The sequence below is a fragment of the Neomonachus schauinslandi genome, chromosome 15 (genome assembly GCF_002201575.2).
Source record: "Neomonachus schauinslandi chromosome 15, ASM220157v2, whole genome shotgun sequence".
Taxonomy (NCBI): domain Eukaryota; kingdom Metazoa; phylum Chordata; class Mammalia; order Carnivora; family Phocidae; genus Neomonachus; species Neomonachus schauinslandi.
The window spans coordinates 9,205,314-9,231,141 of NC_058417.1; the positions used below are offsets into that span (position 1 = coordinate 9,205,314).

General features: G+C 39.1%; 1 pseudogene; it reads left to right on the forward strand.

Moving 5' to 3' along the window:
* Positions 1-2,780: 2,780 nt before the first annotated feature.
* Positions 2,781-23,207, forward strand: LOC110584547 (annotated as a pseudogene).
* Positions 23,208-25,828: the final 2,621 nt, after the last annotated feature.

The window sequence follows — 25,828 nt, forward strand, 5'->3', positions numbered from 1 at the left end:
AGACAGAAGACATTTTCTGGAGTTGTATGAAGTCACATACAAACAAACCAGAGTTTCTGTCTTCTCCCACACATCAGAGAATAGGTTCATCCGCCATCACCTGCCCAACAGAGATCCAATTTGAGGAATTTTTTTTTTTTTTTTTTTTAAGATTTTATTTATTTGACAGGACAAGCAGGGGGAGCAGCAGGTAGAGGGAGAGGGAGAAGCAGACCCTCTGCAGAGTGGGGATCCCAATGTAGGGCTCGATCCCAGGACCCCGGGACCCTGACCTGAGCTGAAGGCAGCCACTTAACCTACTGAGCCTCCCAAGCGCCCCTGATCTGAAGAATTTTTTAAAGCAGAAAAAAACCTAGGGGGCAAGAACAGAAAGATTTATAATGCTGTCAACAGTCCACTGTGGAAAAATCCTAGGAACATTAAGACTTGTTAAAAAGGCAGCAAGATAGGGGCGCCTGGGTGGCTCAATTGTTAAAATGTCTGCCTTTGGCTCAGGTCATGATCCCAGGGTCTTGGGATCAAGCCCCGCATCAGGCTCCCCGCTCACTCGGGAGTCTGCTTCTTCCTCCCCCACTCCCCCTGCTTGTGTTCCCTCTCTCGCTGTCTCTCTGTCAAATAAATAAAATCTTTAAAAAAAAAAAGGAACAAGATAACAAGGTGTGTCATCTGATGGCAAGTTGACGTTTTTTTTACAAGATACCTCAAACTGGAAAAGGGGTTTCAGATTGAAGTTTATCTTTATTTCACTACAGAGCCTTCAGGAAAGAGTCCACATATGAATGCACATATGAATGCACATGAAATGAAGATCACAAAGAATTCTGACTTAATCATCCATTGAAAAGTTATTTCAGAAAGATAGTTTTAATTAATGTTAAAGAACCACAGACCAAGAGAGCACATTCTGAATGGAGCACTGGGTGTTATATGCAAACAATGAATCATGGAACACTACATCAAAAACTAATGATGTAATGTATGGTGATTAACATAATTTAAAAAAACCCACAGACCAGCACTAACACTTTTTTTATATAAGAACATTTGCACTAGAGAGAAAATGTGACAGTTAATTTTATATGTCACCTTACTGGGTCATGGGTGTCCAGACTTTTGGTCAAACATTATTCTGGGTGTGTCCATGAGGGTGTTTCTGGATGAGATGAACACTTGAATCTACAGACTAAGTAGAGATTGCCCTCTCTAGAGTGGGTGGGACCCATTCAATCCATTGAAGATCTGAATTGAACAAAAAGGCTGAGTAAGCAGGAACTCCTCCTCCCTGACTCTTGAGCTGGAACATTGGTCTTTGCTGGCCTTCACACTTGGATGGAAACATCAGCTCTCTTTGGGTCTCAAGCCTGCCAATTTTCAGACAGGAACTTAAACCATTGGCTGTCCTGGTTCTCAGGCCTTCAGACTCAGACTGGGACTCTAGCTTGCCAACTCCAGATCTTGGGACTTACCAGCTTCCATAGTTGTGTGAGCCAATTTTTTATAATCAATCTCTCTATTCCTTTTTTTTTTTTTTTTAAGATTTATTTATTTATTTGAGAGAGCGAGAATGAGAGAGAGAGAGTACATGAGAGGGGGTAGGGTTAGAGGGAGAAGCAGGCTCCCCGCCGAGCAGGGAGCCCGATGTGGGACTCGATCCAGGGACTCCAGGATCATGACCTGAGCCGAAGGCAGTCGCGTAACCAACTGAGCCACCCAGGCGCCCCTCTATTCCTTTTTTAAAATGGATTTTTAAGTAATCTCCACACCAAACATGGCTCGAACTCACAACTCTGAGAATAAGAGTCACATGCTCTACCAACTGAGCCAGCCAGGCACCCCCTCTTTGTATTCCTATTGGAATTGTTTCACATCCTATTGGTTCTGTTTCTCTGGAAAACCCTAATACAGAAACTATATAGACGACATAGAATTTTTTTCTATGTATAAAGTAAGAAAATAGTTGATTTATAAAGAAAACAGAGAAGAAAATAGTTGCAAATTTAATAATGTGAAAAACTTTTCTGTGACTCCAGAACCCTAGCCTGCAAACAACGTTTGTAGAGTATCTCAGAATGCAGGGTCTAGTAGGTACAACCATATAAAAACAAGTTTCCTCCAACCCCAAAGACGCTAATATTAAAACGAACAAAATGGGGGTAGCCTGTGTGACAGCAGAAGACAGTAAGTTCAACGTGGGACAACCAGGTTCAGTTTGAGGTGTTTAGAGAGGCCCTGGGCAGGGCAGGTAACCTCTCTGTACTACCTTATCTGAAAAATGGAATAACATACATTCTTGACAGGCTGTTGTGAGAATTCAATGAATTAGTGTATGTAAACTGCTTAGAACGGCCTGGTCCATAATAAATTCTATACACGTTAATCATTATGATGTATCTAGAGCTCTCTCGTGTGAACGGCACATAGCAACAAGGCAGTTATCTACAAGTTAATGGCTGTTGATGACATGCAAGGAACAGAGCAAAAGAGAACACCAAAGAGACTGCTTTAACACCGCAAGAAGTGGATCCAAAAGACGCGTCGGACACGAGCTACCATGAAGGCAGAAGGAGAACCTGGAGCCTCCCAGGCTGGTGCAGGAACAGTCTACAGAGAAAACCATCTGCTTAAGGGGAACAGCTTCAAAGAACCCGAATGTCTTCAACTTAACCAAGGAGCTGGAAAATACTCTTCTGGCTACTGAGAACGAAATTGGGGCAGCATCAGTTTTGGCCCAACATGTGGCCCAACAGCCAAGAAAGGGAAGTCCCGTTGCAGAGCACGGGATGAGGGCAGGGTTTTCATTCCAGGATCTGCAGGAAGGAAGAGCTGAGGTCTGGCCACCACATGCCATCCCTGCCCGGAATCGAAGTTACGAAGGCCCGCCTGTCCTGCCCGTGGACCACAGACTCCCTTATGCTTTTCAGTCATACCTTTATAGTCGCTCTTGGAAGCCTATGTCGGTTTCCTCGGCGCTTGCCACGCCCAGCAGTATCCAGCGCCACACAGGGTTGGGGGACCAGCAGACCGGCGCGGTTCACCTAACTGCAAGCAAAGCCAAGCCCCGCGCGCATGCGCGAGTGTGGTGCCGAGCTGCGCACGCGCACTGAGCGTCCCTGCCTCCCGCCATTGTGACGAACTTGACGTTCCCTGCCGCCTTTGATACCCTTGGGCACAGACACAGACCCACGCGGGGACACCGGTGGGCCTCTTCCACTTGTTTGGCCGGCCCCTGAAATGCCAGCGGGGCTGAGGTACTACTGCGGGAGTATCACCGACTCCCGTGGGGGGCGTCAAAAGCCCGAAGACTTCGTGAGTCTCTGCGTTCGAGTCCTGGGCCAGGAGTCTAGACCCCGAGGGCCTGGCGTGCGGGTCCTTGACTGTATGGACCCCTCGCCCCCAGGTCCCCTCCTAGACCCGAGAAGGAGGAGGAAGCTGATAGGAGAATCTCACAGGGTCCCCTGAAAACTGCAGAGGGTGGTGTGAGTGGTTGCCCTCGGAGTTTCACACGTCCAGAGCTGTCCTACCTAACAGATGGGCGTTCTCCTCGCTGGCCTGAATCCAGTCACTTTTTTGTAAGCTCATTTGAATGCACAGGCAGTTCAGAAAATCCGTTTTAAATCTCTATTCCTGCACATATTATGATTGCATAAATTGGGGGTTGCTGGATTGGGCTGTGGCCATGAAGATCACACAAGGGATGATCTCTTGTATTTTACATAGCAATTCAGGTTTAGGAATCACGGCGTAGGAAATTTCTTCCTGATAAAATACCCAAGCTGCTCATACATCACCTAATCTTGGTCATCTTGCTTTGGGAGATCAAGACTTGTGAAGTTACAACACCCTAAAATATTCTGGGAAAAGGATCTGACACAAGGGGCAGGAAGTAACTGGTCACTTAGCTGGTGACTGGCAGAGGATTCTTCCTGTTGGAGAAAGAAAAACATAGAATGGTTTTCCCTTTTTAAAATAAGTTAACCGGGCGCCTGGGTGGCTCAGTTGGTTGAGCGACTGCCTTCGGCTCAGGTCATGATCCTGGAGTCCCTGGATGGAGTCCCGCATTGGGCTCTCTGCTCAGCAGGGAGCCTGCTTCTCCCTCTGACCCTCCCCCCTCTCATGTGCTCTCTCTCTCTCTCTCATTCTCTCTGTCTCAAATAAATAAATAAAATCTTAAAAAAAAATAATAAGTTAACCAAAGCCCGGAAGCTGAAGGAAATAGTTGCCCAAATCACCCTTCCAGGCATTGGCACAATCAAGACACCAAATTAAAGATCAAAAGATTTTAAACTTCTACTTTACATAAATATTTACCACCAAAATTGTCCTTACAGTGGTTATACCATTTTACGGTTTTTTTCTTTATTACTGCCTACACTCACTGGCAACGTTTCCCCACATTCTGCCACGTTTGGTATTGTCAGAATTTTTTATTGTATCACTTTTTTTATTGAATGAATTAATGAAATGGATTCATTTTTATTTCACTAATGATTGCTGATACTGCCTTTTCATGTTTATTGGACATTGCATTTCCTGCCATGAAATTGCCTATTTTTTTGCCCATTTTTTCTTTAATCATTAACTTTTATAAAGATACAAATAAAATATAAATCAATTTCCAATTAAATAAAAACAAAACCCCAAGCGTCACAGGTAAATCTAAAGACTCCTTTGGGGCGCCTGGGTGGCTCAGTTGGTTAAGCGACTGCCTTCGGCTCAGGTCATGGTCCTGGAGTCCTGGGATCGAGTTCCGCATTGGGCTCCCTGCTCAGCGGGGAGTCTGCTTCTCCCTCTGACCCTCCTCCCTCTCATGCTCTCTGTCTCTCATTCTCTCTCTCGCAAATAAATAAAATCTTAAAAAAAAAAAAAATAAAGACTCCTTTGATCACCACCCTTAAGATCATTTCCTCATCTTCCTCAGTGGAACCACTGTTGTCACTAGAGTATATATTTTTAGAATTTTCCAAAATAGTTTTACAACCTGAACCTACTGATAAATCAATAGCACTGAGAAAAGACAATTAGAAATGAGCCTTATGAGTACATATAAAATTTATGTTTACACTATACTGTAGTCTATTAAGTGTACAATAGCATTGTCTAAAAAAGCAATGCACATAACCATCATCTGAACTTTCAACAAGTCTTAACCTTTTTGCTGGTGGAGGGTCTTCCCTCGGTGCTGAGGACTGTTGACTGGTCAGGGTGGTGGTTGCTGAAGGTTGGGAAGGCTGAGGCAATTTCTCAAAATAAGACAACAGTGAAGTTGACCACATGGGTTGACTCTTCCTTTCACAAATTCTTTGTGACATATGATACTTATTTGATAGCATTTTACCCACAGTAGAACTTCTATCAGAATTGGAGTCAATCTTCTCAAACCCTGCATCTGCTTTATCAACTTCATGTAATATTCTAAATCCTTTGGTGTCATTTCAACAATCTTCGGAGCATCTTCATCAGGCTAGATTCCATCTCAAGGAACAACTTTCTTTGTTTATCCATAGGAAGCAACTTCTCATTTGTTAAAGTTTTATCATGATCTAGGGGTCATGAGATGGAGCCCCAAGTCAGCCTCCACACTGGGTGTGGAGCCTGCTTAACATTCTTTCTCCCTTCCTCTCCCTCTGCCCCCCACCCCCACTTTCTCTCACTCTGGCTCTTGCTAAAAAAAAATAAATAAAAGTTTTATCATGAGATGCAACAATTCAGTCACATGTTCACGTTCCACTTCTAATTCTAGTTCTCTTGCCATTTCTACCTCTTCTTCAGTTACTTCCTCCACAGAAGTCCCTCAAAGTCATCCATAGGATTGGAATCAACTTCTTCCAAACTCCTGTTCATGTTGAAATTTTGATCTCTTCCCATGAATGACGAATGTTCTTAACAACATCTAGAATGGTGAATCCTTTCCAGAAGGTTTTCAGTTTACTTTGCCCAGACCCATCAGAGCAATCACTACCTATGGCAGCTATAACCTTACAAAATGTATCTCTTAATAAGAAAACTCAACAGTGGAAATTCATTGATCCATGTGCTGCAGAGTGGACGTTGTGTTAGCAGGCATAAACACAACATAAATCTCACTGTCCATCTCCATCAGAGCTCTTGGGTGACCAGGTGCATTGTCAATAAGCAATAATATTTTGAAAGGAATCTTTTTTCCTGAGCAGTAGGTCTCTACAGTGGGCTTAAAATATTCAGTAAACTATGTTGTAAACAGATGTGCTCTCATCCAGGCTTTGTTGTTCCACTGATAGAGCACAGGCAGAGTAGATTTATCATCATTTTTAAGGGCCTTAGGATTTTCAAAATGGTAAATGAGCATTGGCTTCAACTTAAATCGCCAGCTGCGTTAGCCCCTAGCAAGAGTGTCAGCCTCTTCTTTGAAGCTTTGAAACCAGGCATTGACTTCTCTCTAGCTCTGAAAGCCCTAGATGTCATCTTCTTCCAATAGATGGCTGTTTTGTCTACATTGAAAATCTGTTATTTAGTGCAGCCGCTTTCATTAATTATCTTAGCTAGATCTTCTAGATAACTTGCTGCAGCTTCTAAATCAGCACTTGCAGCTTTGCCCTGCACTTTTATGTTATGGAGATGGCTTCTTTCCTTAAACTTCATGAAACAACCCCTGCTAACTTAAAACTTTTCTTCTCTTCTACAGCTTCCTCGCCTCTCTCAGCCTTCATAGAATTGAAGGGAGTTAGGGCCTTGCTCTGCATTAGGCTTTGGCTTCCAGGAATGTTGGGGCTGGTTTAACCTTCTGTCTGGACCACTGAAACTTTCTCCACATCAGCAATAAGGTGGTTTTGCTTTCTTATCATCTGTAGGTTCACTGGAGAAGCACCTTACATTTCCTTTAAGAATTTTTCCTTTGTATTTACAACACAGCTGTTTGGTTCAAGAGACTTAGATTTTGACCTCTCTTGGCTTTCAACATGCCTTCCTCACTAAGCATAATCATTTCCAGTTTTTTATTTCAAGTGAGGGACATGCAAATCTTCCTTTCACTTGAACACTTACAGGCCATTGTAGGATTATTAATTGGCCTCATTTCAATATTGTTGTGTCTCAGGGACTAGGGAGACCTAAAGAGAGGGAGAAAGACAGAGGAATGGCTGTTCAGTGGAGCAGAACACACAACATGTATCAATTAAGTTTGCTGTCTTAAATCGGCAGGGTTTGAGGCACCCTAAAGGAATTACAGTCATAACATCAAAGACCACTGTTCACAGATCACCAAAATAAATAATAATGTTTTTTAAAAAGATTCCATTTATTTGACAGAGAGAGCGAGCACAAGCAGGGGGAGCAGCAGGGGAGAGGGAGAAGCTGGCTCCCCACTGAGTAGGGAGCTAGATGTTGGGCTCAATCCCAGGACCCCTGGATTGTGACCTGAGCCGAAGGCAGACACTTAACTGACTGAGCCACCCAGGTGTCCCTAATAATAATCAAGTTTGAAATATTGTGAGAATTACCAAAATGTGACACGGAGACATGAAGTGAGCAACCGCTATTGGAAAAATGGTGCCAGGACACGTGCTCAACACAGGGTTGCTGCAAACCTTCCATCTGTTAAAAAAACGCAGTATCTGCCAAGTGCAATAAAGTGAAGCACAATAAAAAGTACCTATATACTAAATTTAAAGATCCCTATTAATAGAATATATAATCAATAATCAAGCAGGGGGAGTGGCAGGCAGAAGTAGAAGCAGTCTGCTTGCTGAGCAAGAAGCCCAATGCGGGACTCCATCCCAGGACCCTGAGATCATGACCCGAGCCAAAGGCAGATACTTGTGCTCTCTCTGACAAATAAATAAAATCTTTAAAAAATATGTTATTTAAGCCCTCTATATACCTATTTTAAAAATAGGTATGAGCCTACTGAGCCACCAGGTGGCCTTAAATAACATATTTAATAAGGCCAAACCTTAAATTTAAATATTTTTGTAATACATGGAGAGAATACACCTTTTTTTTTGAGCATTCATGGAACATAAACAAAATTTATTATATATTTAGCCCCCCAAAACCTTAGTAAATTACAAACATTAGAAACGGAAAGGATGACGCATGGTTTTACAAGCTAGTTCAAACAAATCTAATTCAAGTTACAGGTAAAAATTATGTTATACAAACTGTTTAAGAGAATAAGACTAAGCTAGGTGTTCTATGTGTGAAGCCAAAATTTTCTAAGTATTTAATAAATTGATTCTTCATATGCTTCCCAAAAGGAAAAAACTTATTTCTCCACTAAATGATAGGGCAAAAAAGAAGTGAAATATATGGTCTTCTTCATAGTTGTAGACAGAGATGAGTGTGGTGTGGTAAAAGCGTGGGTATTGGGATTAGATCTCATTTCACATCCTGTCACCACAAATTATTTGCTATATTACTTCCAGAGATTGGGGACATTATCTCTGTCAGCCTCAGTTTTCTTGTCTTGAAAATGTGCAAAATTATAGCTTCTGTATGAGGTTGAGATAAAGATTAAATGTGGTGATACATGTAAATCTTAATACAGTTCCCTGGAACAAGGAAAGCACTCAACAAACATTTCCTCCTCTTTCTTGTATGTGTGTTCTCATATCCAGAACTACTCTGTTTTGTGGTTATTGCTGGCCTCTAGGGGAAAAAGTGACAATGTCAGGACCCTGGCAACAAGGACCACGGATGCCCCTATCTGTGATCTGTGAGGAAATGTAGCAACTCTTGTGACCCTTCTGAGGTGGGAGGGACATGGTGAGGGTCCTGATGGGTGCTCCTGGGTGAGGACATCGCACTCATATAAATTGGTATGTAAGGATTTCCAGGCCAAAGTGTCGGGGACTTTCAAGGTAGGCTTGACTTTCATGTCTTTTATCTCATCTTCAGGTAAATATCTTCCCAGGACTCTGCCATTCAAAGAGGAGCATCCCATAGGAAGATGTTATGGCTGCTCTGCGTTTAGCAGTTTTGTCTGAGGTAGGATGTGCCTTCTTCTGTTTCTAAACAGCTGTTTTGGTTTTCATTAAATAACAAATAAGTTTATAAACTAAAGAGTGAAGTCTTAAGTGTTAGCAAGTTTGGCATATGACCATTGGGATTTTGTCTTGCTTGTTTGAGTGTGTGTGTGCAAATGTGTCTAGATGCACCCTTCTTCTTTTTTTTTTTTAAGATTTTATTTTTGACAGAGAGAGTGTACAAGCAGGGGAAGCAGCAGGCAGAGGGAGAGGGAGAAGCAGGCTCCCCGCCCAGCAGGGAACCTAATGCGGGGCTCGATCCCAGGACCCTGGGATCCTGACCTGAGCCAAAGGCAGATGCTTAACCGTCTGAGCCACCCAGGTGCCCCAAGATGCACCCTTCTTCTTTTAAATGATTGTATATGGCATCATATGGTTGTACCATAATTTATTCATCTATTCCCCTTTTGGTGGCTGACTGCCTTGATTTTACACTCTGTGCTATGGCAAGAATTCTTGCACAAATAGTTTACAAACTTGTGTTAATGTGGTATAGATCATAAGATTTTCACGTTAAAGATTTTTTTTTTTTAAAGATTTTATTTATTTATTTGAGACAGAGAGAATGAGAGACAGAGAGCATGAGAGGGAGGAGGGTCAGAGGGAGAAGCAGACTCCCCACCGAGCAGGGAGCCCGATGCGGGACTCGATCCCGGGACTCCAGGATCATGACCTGAGCCGAAGGCAGTCGCTTAACCAACTGAGCCACCCAAGCGCCCCCACGTTAAAGATTTTGATAGAGCCTTCAAAAATGCCTTTTGAAAGATTCTCATCATTAGTGAATAAGAATGAGAATACCAATTTCCAGTACGTGTAAATATCAACGTTAGGTGCCGTCAAGCTTTAACATTTTTGTCAGGCATATATTGATGAGAAAAAGTATCGCATTATGAAATTTATTTTTAGGGATCAATGAGGTAAAGATCTGTTTTTCCACGTGAGTAGCCAAATGCCTATGCAATATTTTCTGAATGAGTCATGTTTTCCTCAGTTATCTGAAATGCTGTCTTTATTATAAACCAAACTGATCTCTGTACCTGGTACAGTTTCTTTATTCCTTAATCTGTTTGACTGATGTATTTATACATTTGTGCACCAGGATTGTCCTGATTAATAGAGATTTAAAGCACTGGCAGATATCTGGTAGAATATGCTTCCGATATTTTCCTTTTTTGTAAGTTTCTTGACTACTCTAGAACATTGACTTTACCAGAACTTTATAATCAACTTACCAAGTTTTAGCAAATATGCCATTATAATTGGAATTGGATTGGATTTATAGATTAGTTTGGAGACAATTGATAGACATTAAGTCTAAGTCTGTCCATCTAGGAAACATGGTATGGGTTTCCATTTTTCAAGTTTTTAATGTCCTTTTTTTTTTTTTCAGCCAAAAGCTCTCACATATTTATTACTGAACCAACCTACTGGTACAGAAGCATAGTAACAGAGAAAAATCACTTCCCGAATAAAACGTGTCTATTTTTAGGTAATAGGGATGTTTACAGAGTGATAGGAGCACGTGACCTTCAAATAGCATAAATACGTGTGCGGTCTTATGTGCCATCCTTATAGATCCAGTTTGGCTCTCCAACGCCTCCTCTTGGAGTTGTACCTGATTTTATTACCAGTTTTCATCTGAATCCACTGTGGAATGGGAGAGTTCTGCTTTTGTTTCTTGATCAGGAAATGCTTGATCCTGAAAGTCTTTTGAGAAGACATGGCAAGGAACAGTCAACCACACACACCACAATGGCAGAGAAAAGGAAAGAGAGAGCTCAAGTTTTTAATGTCCTTTAAAAAAGTGTTGTAGTTTTTTCATAGTTTTTGTACCTGTAGAAATTGGATCTTTCTAAAAGCTCATTTTGAGAATGGTTATTGCTAATATAAATCACAAATTTTATATATATCTTACTGCTCTCCTGGGTGCCAGGAGTATTCATTGCTATTGGGTTGCACCTGCATCTAGGCCTCTTCGGGAAGAGTTATAAAGTAGATACATTTTTTAATTTTTAAAAATTTTTAAAATTCCAGGGGCGCCTGGGTGGCTCAGTCGTTAAGCGTCTGCCTTCGGCTCAGGTCATGATTCCAGGTCCTGGGATCGAGCCCCGCATCGGGCTCCCTGCTCCGCGGGAAGCCTGCTTCTCCCTCTCCCACTCCCCCTGCTTGTGTTCCCTCTCTTGCTGTGTCTCTCTCTCTGTCAAATAAATAAATAAAATCTTAAAAAAAAAAAATTTTAAATTCCAGTATAATTAACATACTGTATTACATTAATTTCAGCTATACAATATAGTGACTCAACAAGTCTATTCGTTACTCAGTGCTCATCAAGATAAGTGTGCTCTTAATCCTCTTCACCTATTTCACCCATCCTCCCACCAACCTCCCCTCTGGTAACCATCCCTTTGTCTTTTGCTGACTGACTTATTTCACTTAGCATAGTATTCTCTAGATATGTCCTGATTGTTGTTAATGGCAAGATTTCATTTTTGTATGGCAGAAGATTCCATTATATATACCACACATTTATCCATTCATCTGTTGATGGACACTTGGGTTGCTTCCATAATTTGGTTATTGTAAATAATGCTACAATAAACATAGGGGTGCATATATCTTTTCAAGTTGGGATTTATTTGAAATCCCAAATAGTGGGATTTATTCCTGGGATGCAAGTTGGTTTTCATATTTTTTGAGTAAATATCCATAGTGGAATTACAGGATCAATGGTAATCCTGTTTTTAATTTTTTTGAGGAACTTCCATACTGTTTTCCACAGTGGATGCACCAGTTTGCATTCCCACCAACTGTGCAGTAGGGTTCCTTTTTCCCCCACATCCTTGCCAACACTTGTTGTTTCTTGTGTTTTTTATTTTAGCCATTCAGACAGGTGTGAGGTGATATCTCATTGTGGTTTTGATTTGCAGTCCCTGATGATTAGTGATGTTGAGCATCTTTTTGTGTGTCTGTTGGCCATTTGAATGTCTTTGTTGGAGAAATGTCTGCTCGTGTCTTCTGCCCATTTTAAATAGAATTATGTGGGTTTTTTGGGTATTGAGATGTATCAGTTCTTTATATATTTTGGATACTCCTTATCAGATACATCATTTGCAAGTATCTTCTCCCAATCAGTAGGTTGTCTTTTAGTTTTGTTGATTGTTACCTTTGCTGTGCAGAAGCTTTTTATTTTGATGTAGTCTCAATAGTTTATATTTTATTTTGTTTCCCTTGCCTTAGGAGACCTATCTAGAAAAGTATTGCTATGGCCAATGTCAGAGAAATTACTGCCTATGCTGTCTTCTAGGATTCTTATGGTTTCACATTTAGGTCTTTAATCCGTTTTGAGTTTATTTTTGTGTATGGTGAAAGAAAGTGGTCCAGTTCCATTCTTTTGCAATAGCTGCCCAGTTTTCCCAACACTATTTATTAAAGTCTCTTTTTCCCATTGCATATTCTTGCCTCCTTTGTCAAAGATTAATTGGCCATATAATCGTGAGTTTATTTCTGGGCTTTCTACTCTATTCCATTGATCTATGTGTCTGTTTTTAACCAGTACCATACTGTTTTGATTACTCCAGCTTTGTAATATATCTTGAAATCTGGGATCGTTTTGTTCTTTTTCAAGATTGCTTTAGCCATTCACAGTCTTTGTGGTTCCATACAGATTTTAAGATGATTTGTTCTAGGGGCGCCTGGGTGGCTCAGTCGGCTAAGCGGCTGCCTTTGGCTCAGGTCATGATCCCAGGGTCCTGGGATCGAGCCCCGCATTGGGCTCCCTGCTCAGCGGGAAGCCTGCTTCTCCCTCTCCCTCTGCCTGCCACTCTGCCTACTTGTGCTGTCTCTCTATCTCTCTGTCAAATAAATAAATAAAATCTTTAAAAAAAAAAAGATGATTTGTTCTAGTTCTGTGAAAAATGCTGTTGGTATTTTGATAAGGATTGCAGGAATCTATAGATTGCTATGGACAGTATGGACATTTTAACAATATTTGTTCTCCCTCTTCATGAGCAGGGAATATCTTTCCATTTGTTTGTGTCATCTTTAATTTTCTCAATCAGTGTATTATAGTTTTTAGCGTACAGATCTTTTATCTACTTGGTTAAGTTTACTCCTAGATATTTTTAATTTGTGGTGTAATTGAAAAGAGGATTGTTTTCTTAATTTCTCTGTTATTTCATTATTAGTGTATGAAAATGCAATGGATTTCTGTATATTGATTTTGTATCCTAGGACCTTACCAAATTCATTTATCAATTCTAGTAGTTTTTTTGGTGGAATCTTTAGGGTTTTCTATATATAATATCATGTCATCTGCAAATAGTGAAAGTTTTACTCCTTCCTTACCAATTTGGATGCATTTTATTTCTTTTTGTTGTCTGAGTTCTGTGGCTAGGGCTTCCAATACTGTGTTGAATAAGTGGTGAAAGTAGACATCCTTGTCTTGTTCCTGATGTTAGGGGAAAATCTCTCAGTTTTTCACCAAGGAGTATGATGTTATCTGTGGGTGTTTTATATATGGCTTTATTATGTGGAGGTGTGTTCCCTCTAAACCTACTTTGTTGAGGGTTTTTATCATGAATGGGTATTATACTTTGTCACATGCTTTATCTGCATCTATTGAAATGATCATGTGGTTTTTATCCTTTCTCTTGTTGATGTGATGCATCATGTTGATTTATTTGTGAATATGGAACCAGCTTGCATCCCAGGAATAAATCCCACTTAATTGTGGTGAATCGTTTTTTTAATGTATTGTTGAATTTGGTTTGCTAATATTTTGTTGAAGATTTTTGCATCTGTGTTCGTTCATTAGAGATATTGGCCCGTAGTTCTCCTTTTTCTAGTGTGTGTGTGTGTTTTTTTAAAGATTTTATTTATTTATTTGACAGAGAGAGACACAGCGAGAGAGGGAACACAGCAGGGGGAGTGGGAGAGGGAGAAGCAGGCTTCCCGCGGAGCAGGGATCCAGAAGCCGAACTCGATCCCAGGACCCTGAGATCATGACCTGAGCCAAAGGCAGACACCCAACGACTGAGCCACCCAGGAGCCCCTTTTTCTAGTGTTTTTATCTGATTTTGGTATCAAGGTGATGCTGGCCCCAAAGAATGAATTTGGAAGTTTTCCTTCCTCTTCTATTTTTTGGAATACTTTGAGAAGAATAGGTATTATCTCTTCTGTGAATATTTGGTAGAATTCACCTGTAAAGCCATTGGTCCTGGTCTTTTGTTTGTTGGGAGTTTTAAAATTACTGATTCAATGTCATTGCTGGTAATCAGTCTTTTAAAATTTCCTATTTCTTTCTGATTCATTTTGGGAGATTATATGTTTTTAGGGATTTCTCCATTTCTTCTAGGTTGTCAAATTTGTTGGCATATAATTTTTCATAATATTCTCTTATAATCATTTATATTTCTGCTGTTTGGGTTATTTCTCCTCTTTCATTTGTGATTTTGTTTGAGTCCTCTCTTTTTTCATGAGTCTGGCTAAACCATTTTTCAATTTTGTTGATCTTTTCAAAGAACCAGCTCCTAGTTCCAAAGACCTGTTCTATTGTTCTTTTAGTTTCTATTTCATTTATTTCTGCTCTAATCTTTATTATTTCCTTCCTTCTACTGGTTTTGGGTTTTGTTTGTTCTTCTTTTTCTAGCTCCTTTATGTATAAGGTTAGGTTGTTTATTTGAGATGTTTCTTGCTTCTTGAGGTAGGCCCATATTGCAATAAACTTCCTCTTAGTACAGTTTTTGCTGCATCCTAAAGATTTTGGACCATAGCATTTTCATTTTCATTTGTCTCCATGTATTTTTTTATTTCCTCTTTGATTTCTTGGCTGACCCATTTATTGTGCAGTACCATGTTATTTAACCTCCGTGTGTTTTTTGTGTTCTTTCCAGATTTTTTTCTGGTGGTTGATTTCTAGTTTCATAGCGTTGTGGTCAGAAAAGATGCATGGTATGACTTCAGCCTTTTTTACTTGTTGAGATCTGTTTTGTGGCCTAACATGTGATCTGTTCTGGAGAATGTTCCATGTGCTCTTGAAAAGAATGTGTATTCTGCTGTTTTAGGATGGAATGTTCTAAGTATATTTGTTAGATTCATCTGGTCCAGTGTGTCATTCAAAGCTATTGTTTCCTGGTTGATTTTCAGTTTGGATGATCCATTGATGTGTGATTTTAAAGTCCCCTACTATTATTGTATTACTGTCAATTACTTCCTTTATGTTTATTAATAGCTACTTTATATATTTAGGTGCTCCCATGTTGGGTGCATAAATATTTACAATTGTTTTATCTTCTTGTTGTGTTGTTCCCTTTATGATTATGAAGTGTCCTTCTTTGTCTCTTGTTATAGTCTTTGTTATAAAGTCTATTTTGTCCAATATAAATATTGGCCAGAAACCCTGGCTTTCTTTTCACATCCATTTGCATGATAAATGCTTTTCCATCCCTTCACTATCAATCTGCATGTGTCTTTAAGTCTGAAATGAGTCTCTTTTAGGCAGCATATAGATGGGTCCTGTTTTTTTATCCACTCTGTCACCCTGTGTCTTTTGATTGGAGCAGTTAGTTCATTTACATTCAAAGTAATTATTGATAGATATGTACATTTTGTAACTTGTTATGATTGTTTTTGTAGTTCTTCTCTGTTCCTTTCTTCTCTTGCTCTCTTCTCTCATGGTTTGCTGGCTTTCATTAGTGATATACTTGGATTCCTTTCTCTTTATTTTTTGCATATCTGTTACTGCTTTTTGATTTATGGTTATCACTAGGTTTATATATAACATTTTATGTATATAGTAGTGTATATTAAGTTGATGGTCACTTAAGTTTGATATATACAATTGATTTATGTAATATTCAAATAGAAGCAAATAGAAGCGAAGTTAATCAGTGTATAAAGAAAAGCAAGGAAATGTTTAACACAACATTTAGGATAGGTTATTACTCCTACAAGGATAAAATCCAGGAAGGACACACAGGTGAGTTCAAATGTATTGGTAATGTTTTATTTTTTAAGCTGGGTAGGGGCACACTGTTGTTCAGTTTATAGTGATTTTTGTAGACACTCTTGTGTGTAGTCTATATTTAACAAAATTTTAAACTATTTAAGAAACCTCTAGTTTCTTAAAGTTTCTTCTAAGGAAGAAACTTATGCTTTCCGGTTTCAAATCATAAGCCAGTGGTTAAATGTTACTTGAAGGCAGATTTTTATTCAAATTATAAAAATTTATGCTAACCATGAAAAGCTTCTGAGAATGGAGTAGGCTGCCTTGTAAAATAATTAGTTTTAATCCTTGGAGCAGTCCAGACAGAGATTAGGTGACTACTTGCTGAAGATATTCAAATATCCTCTTAGGAATTGGACTAAATGACCTGCAAGCTCCCTTCCAAATTAAGGATGTTCTATTTACATGAATCTCCCTATCAATATTCTATGTATTTTTCTTCACAATAGGTTATGTAATGGATAATTTTGTATTATTATACTGTACTTGATGTTTAGGAATCAATGACATTCAGGGATGTGCCAGTAGACTTCACCTGGGAAGGATGGAAGTTAATGGACCCCACACAAAGGAATCTACACAGAGATTAATGCTGGAGAACTACAGGAACCTGATCTCTCTGGGTAAGAACAGTTTCTCCTCCATGACTCTCCATCTTTCTACCGGACCAAATGGAGCTTAGGGTCCAGGGCTTTATGATTTCTTATGGACCCTTTATGGAGTAATTCTATCCCCATTTCTAAGTAAAAACTCTGTTCTTCATAGAGGAAAAAATTTATATTTTCAGTGACTTACCTTGAAAGCAACACCTGAACATCCCAAGACTTAGGACTACCTCTTCTAGAATCTCTTTTAAGATACTTCCATTCTGCCTTTTTTAGGGAGTAGGGGGAGTCGACCTATATTCATTCTGTGACAGTGTATTTCAGCATCCTTGGGAGCATAGATTTGAGTCCTCCCCAGGTACTTTTGTAATGAAATGGAACTCCTTATACTGGCCACACCTTCCAAAGGATTGATGACCTCACCGAATTCTAGAATGGCTTTTTGTCACGAACATGGTCAATTCCCATTTCCTGTTTCCTGAACAGGGCTTGCAGTTTCCAAACCAGACATGATTTCCTAGTTGGAATCAGGAAAAGAGCCTTGGATGGTGATGAGACAGATTTCAAGAAACCCCTATCCAGGTAAATAAATAAGAACCAGGATGTTAAATTTCATTGCAAGTGACAACCTCAGTTAGTGTTTAAAAATTATCTTTTGAAAAAAAAAATTTTAAGTTAACTCTTTTTTTTTTTTTTAAGATTTTATTTATTTATTCATGAGAGAGAGAGAGAGAGAGGCAGAGGGAGAAGCAGGCTCCCAAGGAGCAGGGAGCCCGATGCGGAACTCGATCCCAGGACGCTGGGATCATGACCTGAGCCGAAGGCAGACGCTTAACCATCTGAGCCACCCAGGCGCCCAAAAATTTTAAGTTAACTCTTGTCAGAGCTGTTTCACAGGAAAAGGACCATCTTTTGATCTTTGACATGCTTTGCTTGTTTTCTGTATCTCATTTCATCCCATGCTGCTTTCTCTGGGTCTTTGACTCCCAGCAGAATCCTGATATGAAGTATGGGAGCACACCTTTCATTTTTGAAATTTTTTTTTCACATTATATAATATATACAGTTTCCTGAGTAACTAAATATTTTTCTGCTTTCCTACCCATCCTATACCACATGATTAACTTTTCCTTCAAAATTATTTCAGCCACATACATTTCTGTATTCCTCTGATCTTTCTCCATGCAGTTTACACATTCTGAGGGACTTTTTTCCCAAATTTTATTTGGTCTAGGACTTCCAAAAATTGCTAGTGGAAGTCACCTACATGTACAGAGTTTCTGAGGTCTCTAAATTACACCTTTCCTGTTCCTGCTGAACCATCTTTTAACCTATTGATTTGAATTCCTTGTCTTCCTCATAATAGGAAACTGTATTTGAAACCCTGGCTTTCTTGATTAAAAGAAATAGTAAGATATATGACACCTTGCTCCTATAGAACATACCAGGTGATTTCCACTAGAAATCTAAATGACAGCAAATCTTTTTTTTTTTTTTAAGATTTTATTTATTTATTGGAGAGAGAGAGAATGAGAGAGAGCACATGAGGGGGGGAGGGTCAGAGGACCAAGCAGACTCCCTGCCGAGCAGGGAGCCCGATGCGGGACTTGATCCAGGGACTCCAGGATCATGACCTGAGCCGAAGGCAGTTGCTTAACCAACTGAGCCACCCAGGCGCCCGACAGCAAATCTTTAAAAAAATTTTTTAAGTAAGTATATAATTTCCTCATGCGGTACTTAATATTACTGTGTATGTGACTCATCTATGACATTTAATGTTCTCTCTTAATTATGTGATTTCTAAAAGATCTATATGATTCCTTTTTTTTTAAAGTAGACTCCATGCCCAATGCAGGGCTTGAACTCACGACCTCAAGATCAAGACCTGAGCTGAGATCAAAAGTTGGATGCTCAACTGACTGAGCCACCCAGGCACCCCTATATTATTCTATTTAAAATATTCTTGGTGGTTTTTAATATCCTGTTGTTTCTTGCTAATGTTTTTCATCCCATCTTTTATATTTTAAACATTTTCAACAAAGTTATTTTAAATTTTGTATCAGATAAGCTCTAGGTCTGAAGTTTTGGAGGATATATTTTCTGTAGGTTAGTGTTTCTGCCTTTCACTCACAGTGGCTTGTTTCCTTGTTTGTTCTGTAATTTTTTAAATCCTGGGCTTGTATTTATCTGTCTCCAGGAAACAAGAGAACTGAGATCTCCACTGATTTGCATTTGCTCAGTTTCTAATCTCAGAATGTCTTTTTTTTTTTTTTAAAGATTTTTTATTTATTTGCGAGAGAGAGAATGAGAGAGAGCATGAGAGGGAGGAGGGTCAGAGGGAGAAGCAGACTCCCCGCTGAGCAGGGAGCCCGATGCGGGACTCGATCCCGGGACTCCAGGATCATGACCTGAGCCGAAGGCAGTTGCTTAACCAACTGAGCCACCCAGGCGCCCATAATCTCAGACTGTCTTAAAGAAATATTTTTAAACAACCTTTTTCACTGCAAACCCTTTTTTATTCCATTCTTGTGTGTAAAATCTGTTGTTTAATTACTCTCTGACTCTCTGATACCACTCTCCTTTGAGGGTCTGCCTCATTCCCTGTGCATTTCTATATGTGGGAATATATTGGGAAGAGGGGTTAAAATAATTCATTCTTATTATTTATTATACAAGCCCTTTGCCAAGTAGTCAGCATGGATAATAAACTCCATGACACATAGTGTCTGTTCTCAAGATTTCCTCTCTGGTAGGAAAAACAGAAAGTAAATAAATCCTACTACAGCTTGTAGATGAACAGCCCTTGAATAAATAAAAAGATTTGTTGTAAATGAATACTTTCAGTCATTGTATTTTAAGAACTATCATTTTGTATGCATTGTGGAGAATTTCTGTAGCTTTTTATCAGTCTTTAAAAAACTGGGTTTTTTTTTTTGCATTTTGAAGAATTTTTGCTTTTTAAAATTTCCTATTTATTTTCAAGCATTTATATATGTTCTGCTTAATTGGCACTATGATCATGAATTTTTGTCTCTTTCAACTTTGAGGGAATTGTCATAAAGCAAATTATTTAGAAAAAGACGTTTCCAATCATTAGTTCATATATGATAACTTTTATGGGCTCTAGTTAACTTTAAAACCTTTCATGCATTAAATTTTTTTCTTTTCTAAGTTGGATAATTTTAAAATATCATTTTCTTTCCCTTGTATCCTAAATCTATATCATAGTTATAAATACTTTTCATTGTAGCTGTAATTTTGGTATATAAGTTGTATCAAATATGAGTAAAGCAGGGGATTTTATGCTTAAAGTTAATAAAAGCTGCTAAAATGTAAAATAAATATGTTGTCAAAATATGGCTTAAATAGATATATTGGAAAATAAGTTTCATTCACTGAAAATAAATTTAGTTTTTTTAAACACTTTTTTCCATAAATATATTTAATTTTAAATAAATTCATGAATCATTCACTATTTATATATATATTTTTTTAAAGATTTTATTTATTTATTTGACAGAGAGAGACAGCGAGAGAGGGAACACAAGCAGAGGGAGTGGGAAAGGGAGAAGCAGGCTTCCCACGGAGCAGGGAGCCCAATGCAGGGCTCGATTCCAGGACCCTGGGATCATGACCTGAGCCGAAGGCAGATGCTTAACCGACTGAGCCACCCAGGCGCCACTCACTATTTATATTTAATAGAGTCTTTCATTTTCTTTTTCTCTTTTCATAGGCCCTCCTTCTCGTACTCCTTCCTCCCCACCTCAGGTGACCCATGTTAACAAACATATATCTTCACATATTTTTCTCTGTAGTCAAATGCACACATATATATGTACATAAATATTCACATTTGGGGACATTGGTCATTGTTTTTACAGAAATGAGATTATATTTTATATACCTTCATATATTGCTTTTATCTTATTTTTTAAAACCTTAAAATATCTAGTATAATACTTTTGTCTTTTAAAAATACTTTGTGGGGGCGCCTGGGTGGCTCAGTTGGTTGAGCGACTGCCTTCGGCTCAGGTCATGATCCTGGAGTCCCGGGATCGAGTCCTGCATTGGGCTCCCTGCTCGGCAGGGAGTCTGCTTGGTCCTCTGACCCTATCCCCTCTCATGTGTTCTCTCTCTCTCATTCTCTCTCTCTCAAATAAATAAATAAAATCTTTTAAAAAAATAAAATAAAAATACTTTGTGGCTATATAATATTCTATGTGTAGATGGAAATGGGAAGAAAAGCTAATAAAATAAAAATTCATTGTGATGTTTGCATGCTTTAAACAAATGATTGGAAATCATTTTAGTAATAATTGTGTAGTAGAAAGCTGTTCCTTTTCACTTTCACTATCATGTTTACACTAGAGCAGTTAACTTTCCCCTTTGCATTGGAAATAATCTTCTGCTTTTTCCATCTTTTTCAGACTAGAAGATCAAACCTGAAACTAAGCAACCTGCTCCTACAACAGATATTTCTGAGGAAGAAACTTGTCAGGGGACCATAATAGGAAGATTCATTAAAAATGACCCACAGGACCCTAGTTTAAGAGAATCCCAGAAAAGAGATAACAGGTTATTGAGACATAATAACTGGGAAAATTTGAATGGAAGAATAATTACCCATGAAAAAACTCACTGGAGAAAATTACTTCTGGTTGAAGTCTATTCTTTTTAAAGAACAGAGAATTCTCATAGAAGACAGTCATCGCCAAAGTGATCTATATGGACAAAGTTGTCAAGAAAACTCTGAGCTAATTCTTCAATCAGGAACCAACTTGGGCAAGACAATTTTCAAAACTACTAAAGGCAACCGAGATGTGAGGCAGGCCTCCCAACTTAAAATAGATAAGATAGTTAATGGTAAAGAGAAACCTTATAAATGTAATACATGTGGAAAAGCTTTTAGTTTTAGGTCATCACTTACACAACACCAGAGAATTCATACTAAAGAGAAACCATATGGATCTGAATGTGATAAATGTGGGAAAGTTTTCAGTCAACCTGCATACCTTAATCAACATAGGAAAATTCACAGCAGAGAAAACCCTATAAATGTAATGAATGTGGGAAAGCCTTCACTGTTTCTTCAACTTTAATTGCACATCAGCAAATTCATGCTGAAGATAAGCCTTATGAGTACACTGTCTGTGGAAAAGCCTTCAGGTAATGTGCACACCATACCCAACTTCTGAGAATTCATACTGGAAGAAACCTTATGTATGTCATGAACGGGGTAAAGCCTTCAGTCAGACATCAAAACTTGCCAAACATCAAGGAAGTCACACTGGAAAGAAGTCCTACAAATGTAGCAATTATGGGAAAGCTTTTAGTAATAATTCATACCTTACTGTACATGAGGACCCATTCTGAAGAAAGGCCATATAAATGCAATGAATGTGAGAAGGCATTCAGGAGTATCCCAGATTTTGCAATACATCAGAGAATTCATACTGGAGAGAAACCCTATAGATGTAATGATGTGGGAAAGCCTTCAGAAGTAACTCAATCCTTACTCTGCATGTTAAAGTGTGTACTGGAGAGAAACCCTATGAATGTAATAAATGTGTAAAATCATTATTCGTACACAAAACCTCATAGCACATCAGAGAATTCATACAAGGGAGAAGCCGCATACATGTAACAAATGTGGGAGAGCCTTTAGAAATAAATCAAGCCTTACTGTACATCAAAGAATTCATACTAGAGAAAAACCATATACATGCAGTGAATGTGGAAAGGCCTTCTTGCATTCCTCATCTCTTATTATTCATCAACAAATTCATACAGAGGAGAAACCTTATGGGAGTAATGAATGCAAGGAATCATTCAGGCTAAAATCACACCTAATTGTTCACCACAGAATCCGTACTGAGGAGAAACCATACCAAAATACTGAATGTGAGAAAGTATTCACTCAAATGGTAAGTCTCACAGAACATGAGAAATTCACATTGGATTGAAGCCATGTAAATGTACCCATTGGGGGAAGTCTTTCAGGAGTAATTGTAGATCAGAAGACCCATAATGAAGAAAAAACATAAATGTAATGAATGTAGGAAGTTTTTTGCTAACATGTCACAACTCAGACTGCATAAATTATCTCCTACTGGTGAGAAACCTTACAAATGTAATAAATGTGAAAAAGTCTTCACACAGTAATGCAGGCCTCCAATGCCCATCAATGAATACATACGGGGGAGAAACCACTTATAAGTAATGACTATGGGACGTGCATTCAGCCAGCTGATATATGTTATAGAACATCAGAGAATTAAAACTGGGGAGAAACCCCATAAATGTGATGAATGTGGAAAGGCCTTCAGAAGAGGTTCTTACCTTGCTGTGCATCTGAGAACACATACTGGAGAGAAGGAATGACAGGAAAGCTTTATCAGTGTATCACAGCTTACCCTTCGTTGGAGAGTTCATACCCGTGAGAAGCATGGAAGGAATGTAGGAACATCTTCAGGAGTAATTCTGACTTTACTGTACATTACAGAGTACATACTAGAGAAAAACCTTATAAATGAATGTGTAAAAGCTTTCAGATGGACCCCAAGCCTTACTGTACATCAGAGAACGCAGCAAAGAATGTGAATGTAAAGAATACAAGATGTCATAGAATGTCAGTTCCCAGAGAATACGTGCTGAAATAAATTTTATGCATTTAATGAGTATGGGAGGGAAAATCTTCAGCAATTATTTACAACTCATTCATCAAAAAAATTCTGGACAGTGAAAACTTAACAACTATATCAAACATGGGAAATTATTTAATTATCAAGTTTTGTGGCTTATCAGAAAATTTAGAGTTAATAGATGAACATTCCCTATTACCCAACCATCCTAGTAATCACTTCATGATTTTTGCTTATTTCAAGTCTTTTTTAAAATTAAAATAGCCTTGTGTTCTATTGTAGAAATAACATTCTTATTGTAATAAGTGTAAAAATAGAGAAAATTTTAAGTAAACAACCTAAATCTTGCCACCCAGAAATAAGTAGTATGACATGTTTATTCTGGGCTTTATTTTTATATACATATCTCATAGTTTTAATCTTATTACACAGATGGGGGACACCTGGCTCGCTCAGTCAGAAGAGCATGTGATTCTTGATCTCAGGGTCATGAGTTTGAGCCCCACATTGGCTGTAATGGTTACTAAAAAAGAATAAATGAACTTAAAAAAAATCTCATTACACGGACGTTTTCACTTAACATTTCATCATAAATATATTTCCCCTTTTTTGTGTGAAGTGTAACCAGGGTGTTAAACATAAATCGTGAGAAGAAGGAACGAGCAGCTTTATTTTTATGTGTCACTTTCACTTTAAATTTCATAGAGGACTGGCTCTTCCTTTGGCTGAAAATTCAGGCAAAGTTGGCATCACATGAATATGAACAAAATGAGGGTCACATGTGAGAGGAATGGCAATGGAGTCATCTTGAATCCTGTCCACAATTTGGGAAAAAGAAGCCTCATAACATTTGGGGAAAAAGAAATCTTGTGATTGTATTTATAAAAATGTAGTCACGACTTAGAAATTAAAATGCCTGGTTCCATATAATAATCTAAGAACCAATGTGAACTTGATTTTTTAAAGATTTATTTTAGAGAGCATGCACGGGGGAGGGGTAAAGGGAGAGAGAGTCCTAAGCAGGCTGCGGCTCAATCTCATGACCCTGAGCTCAGAACCCTGAGATCACGACCTGAGCCAAAACCAAGAGTCAGACACTTAACCAACTACGACACCCAGGCGCCCGTCCAATGTGAACTTGATTTTAAAGTTAAACTCCCCTTCTTCTGCTCTGTGTTTCATACAGGGTTGCATACCGGTATGTGCAGGAGGAGGGCATGATTGACTCCTTCCTCTTATCTTAATAAAAACTGCTAGAACTCCTCCAGGGTTGGAGCTAGGAGAGGGAAGTGGGGTAAGAAAAGCCCTTGGCTGGTACTGTTGTAGGCTGGTCTTGCGCTTTTTGGACTTTGCAGAGGTATAAAGGTGCCTCAACACTTCCATGGGTTCTTAAGCAATCTTCCATCTTTCTGGAATTCTAGTCTGTGCTAATGCATCTGAGCACTAATTGCTTATACCTTCGTCAGTTCTTAGGAAGCTGGTAGTAACTTCAGCTGCTTCTGCTAAAAGCCCATCTACTCTACCTCTCATCTCAGAGATAGGATTCCAGATGACCCTATTGTCATCTCTCACATGGCCCTCATTTGGTCCATGTTCATGGTATGCACACTTTGTCTTAAAGAACTCTGCAAGTGCAAGGCACTCACGCAACCACTTCTCTCATACGTATCAGCAGTTAGATACCTCATTTCTTACCCTTCGGATTTCTTCAGTGGTCAGACCAGCTGCAGAGAATGCATATCAAATACTGCCAAGAGATCTTCAAAAGCCTTTCATATTCTCTAGATTATGCCCTTAACGGAGAGAAAAAATTTAGAAGCCATCTAATTTATTCTCAGCCACCTACTTTTAAAATATATATCTCATCGGGCATTTTTTTGAGGTCTGTCATCTTGGGGTTTTCACCAATATTTTCATTTTAACATTCTGCTCTAGTTACTCTTCAGAAGATTTTGTGGTGTTTTTTTTTTTTTCCAGAATCTATTATCTTCAGAAATCTTTTGAATAAGTAAGGGGTGCCTGGGTGGCTCAGTCGGTTAAGTGTCTGCCTTTAGCTCAGGTCATCATCCTGGAGTCCTGGGATCAAATCCCACATCTGGCTCCCTGCTCTTCAGAGAGCCTGCTTCTTCCCTTGCCCCTCACCCCTCTTGTGTTCTCCCACTCTCTCAAATAAATAAAATCTTTTATTTAAAAAAAAATTTTTTTTAAGATTTTATTTATTTTTGACAGAGAGTGTACAAGCAGGGGAAGCAGCAGGCAGAGGGAGAGGGAGAAAGGAGCCCGATGTGGTGCTCGATCCCAGGACCCTGGGATCATGACCTGAGCCAAAGGCAGACACTTAACTGTCTGAGCCACCCAGGTGCCCCAAAATCTTTTTTAAAAAAGAAAGAAAAGAAATCTTTCTAATAAGTAAGAAGTGTGGGGCACCTGATTGGCTCAGTCGGTTAAGTATCTAACTTCTGGTTTTGGCTCAGGTCATGATCTCAAGGTCTTGAGAGATCCAGCCCCACCAGGGTCAGGCTCCATTTGGAGCCCGCTTAAGATTCTCTCTACCCCCCACCCCCACTCTGTGCTTTCACA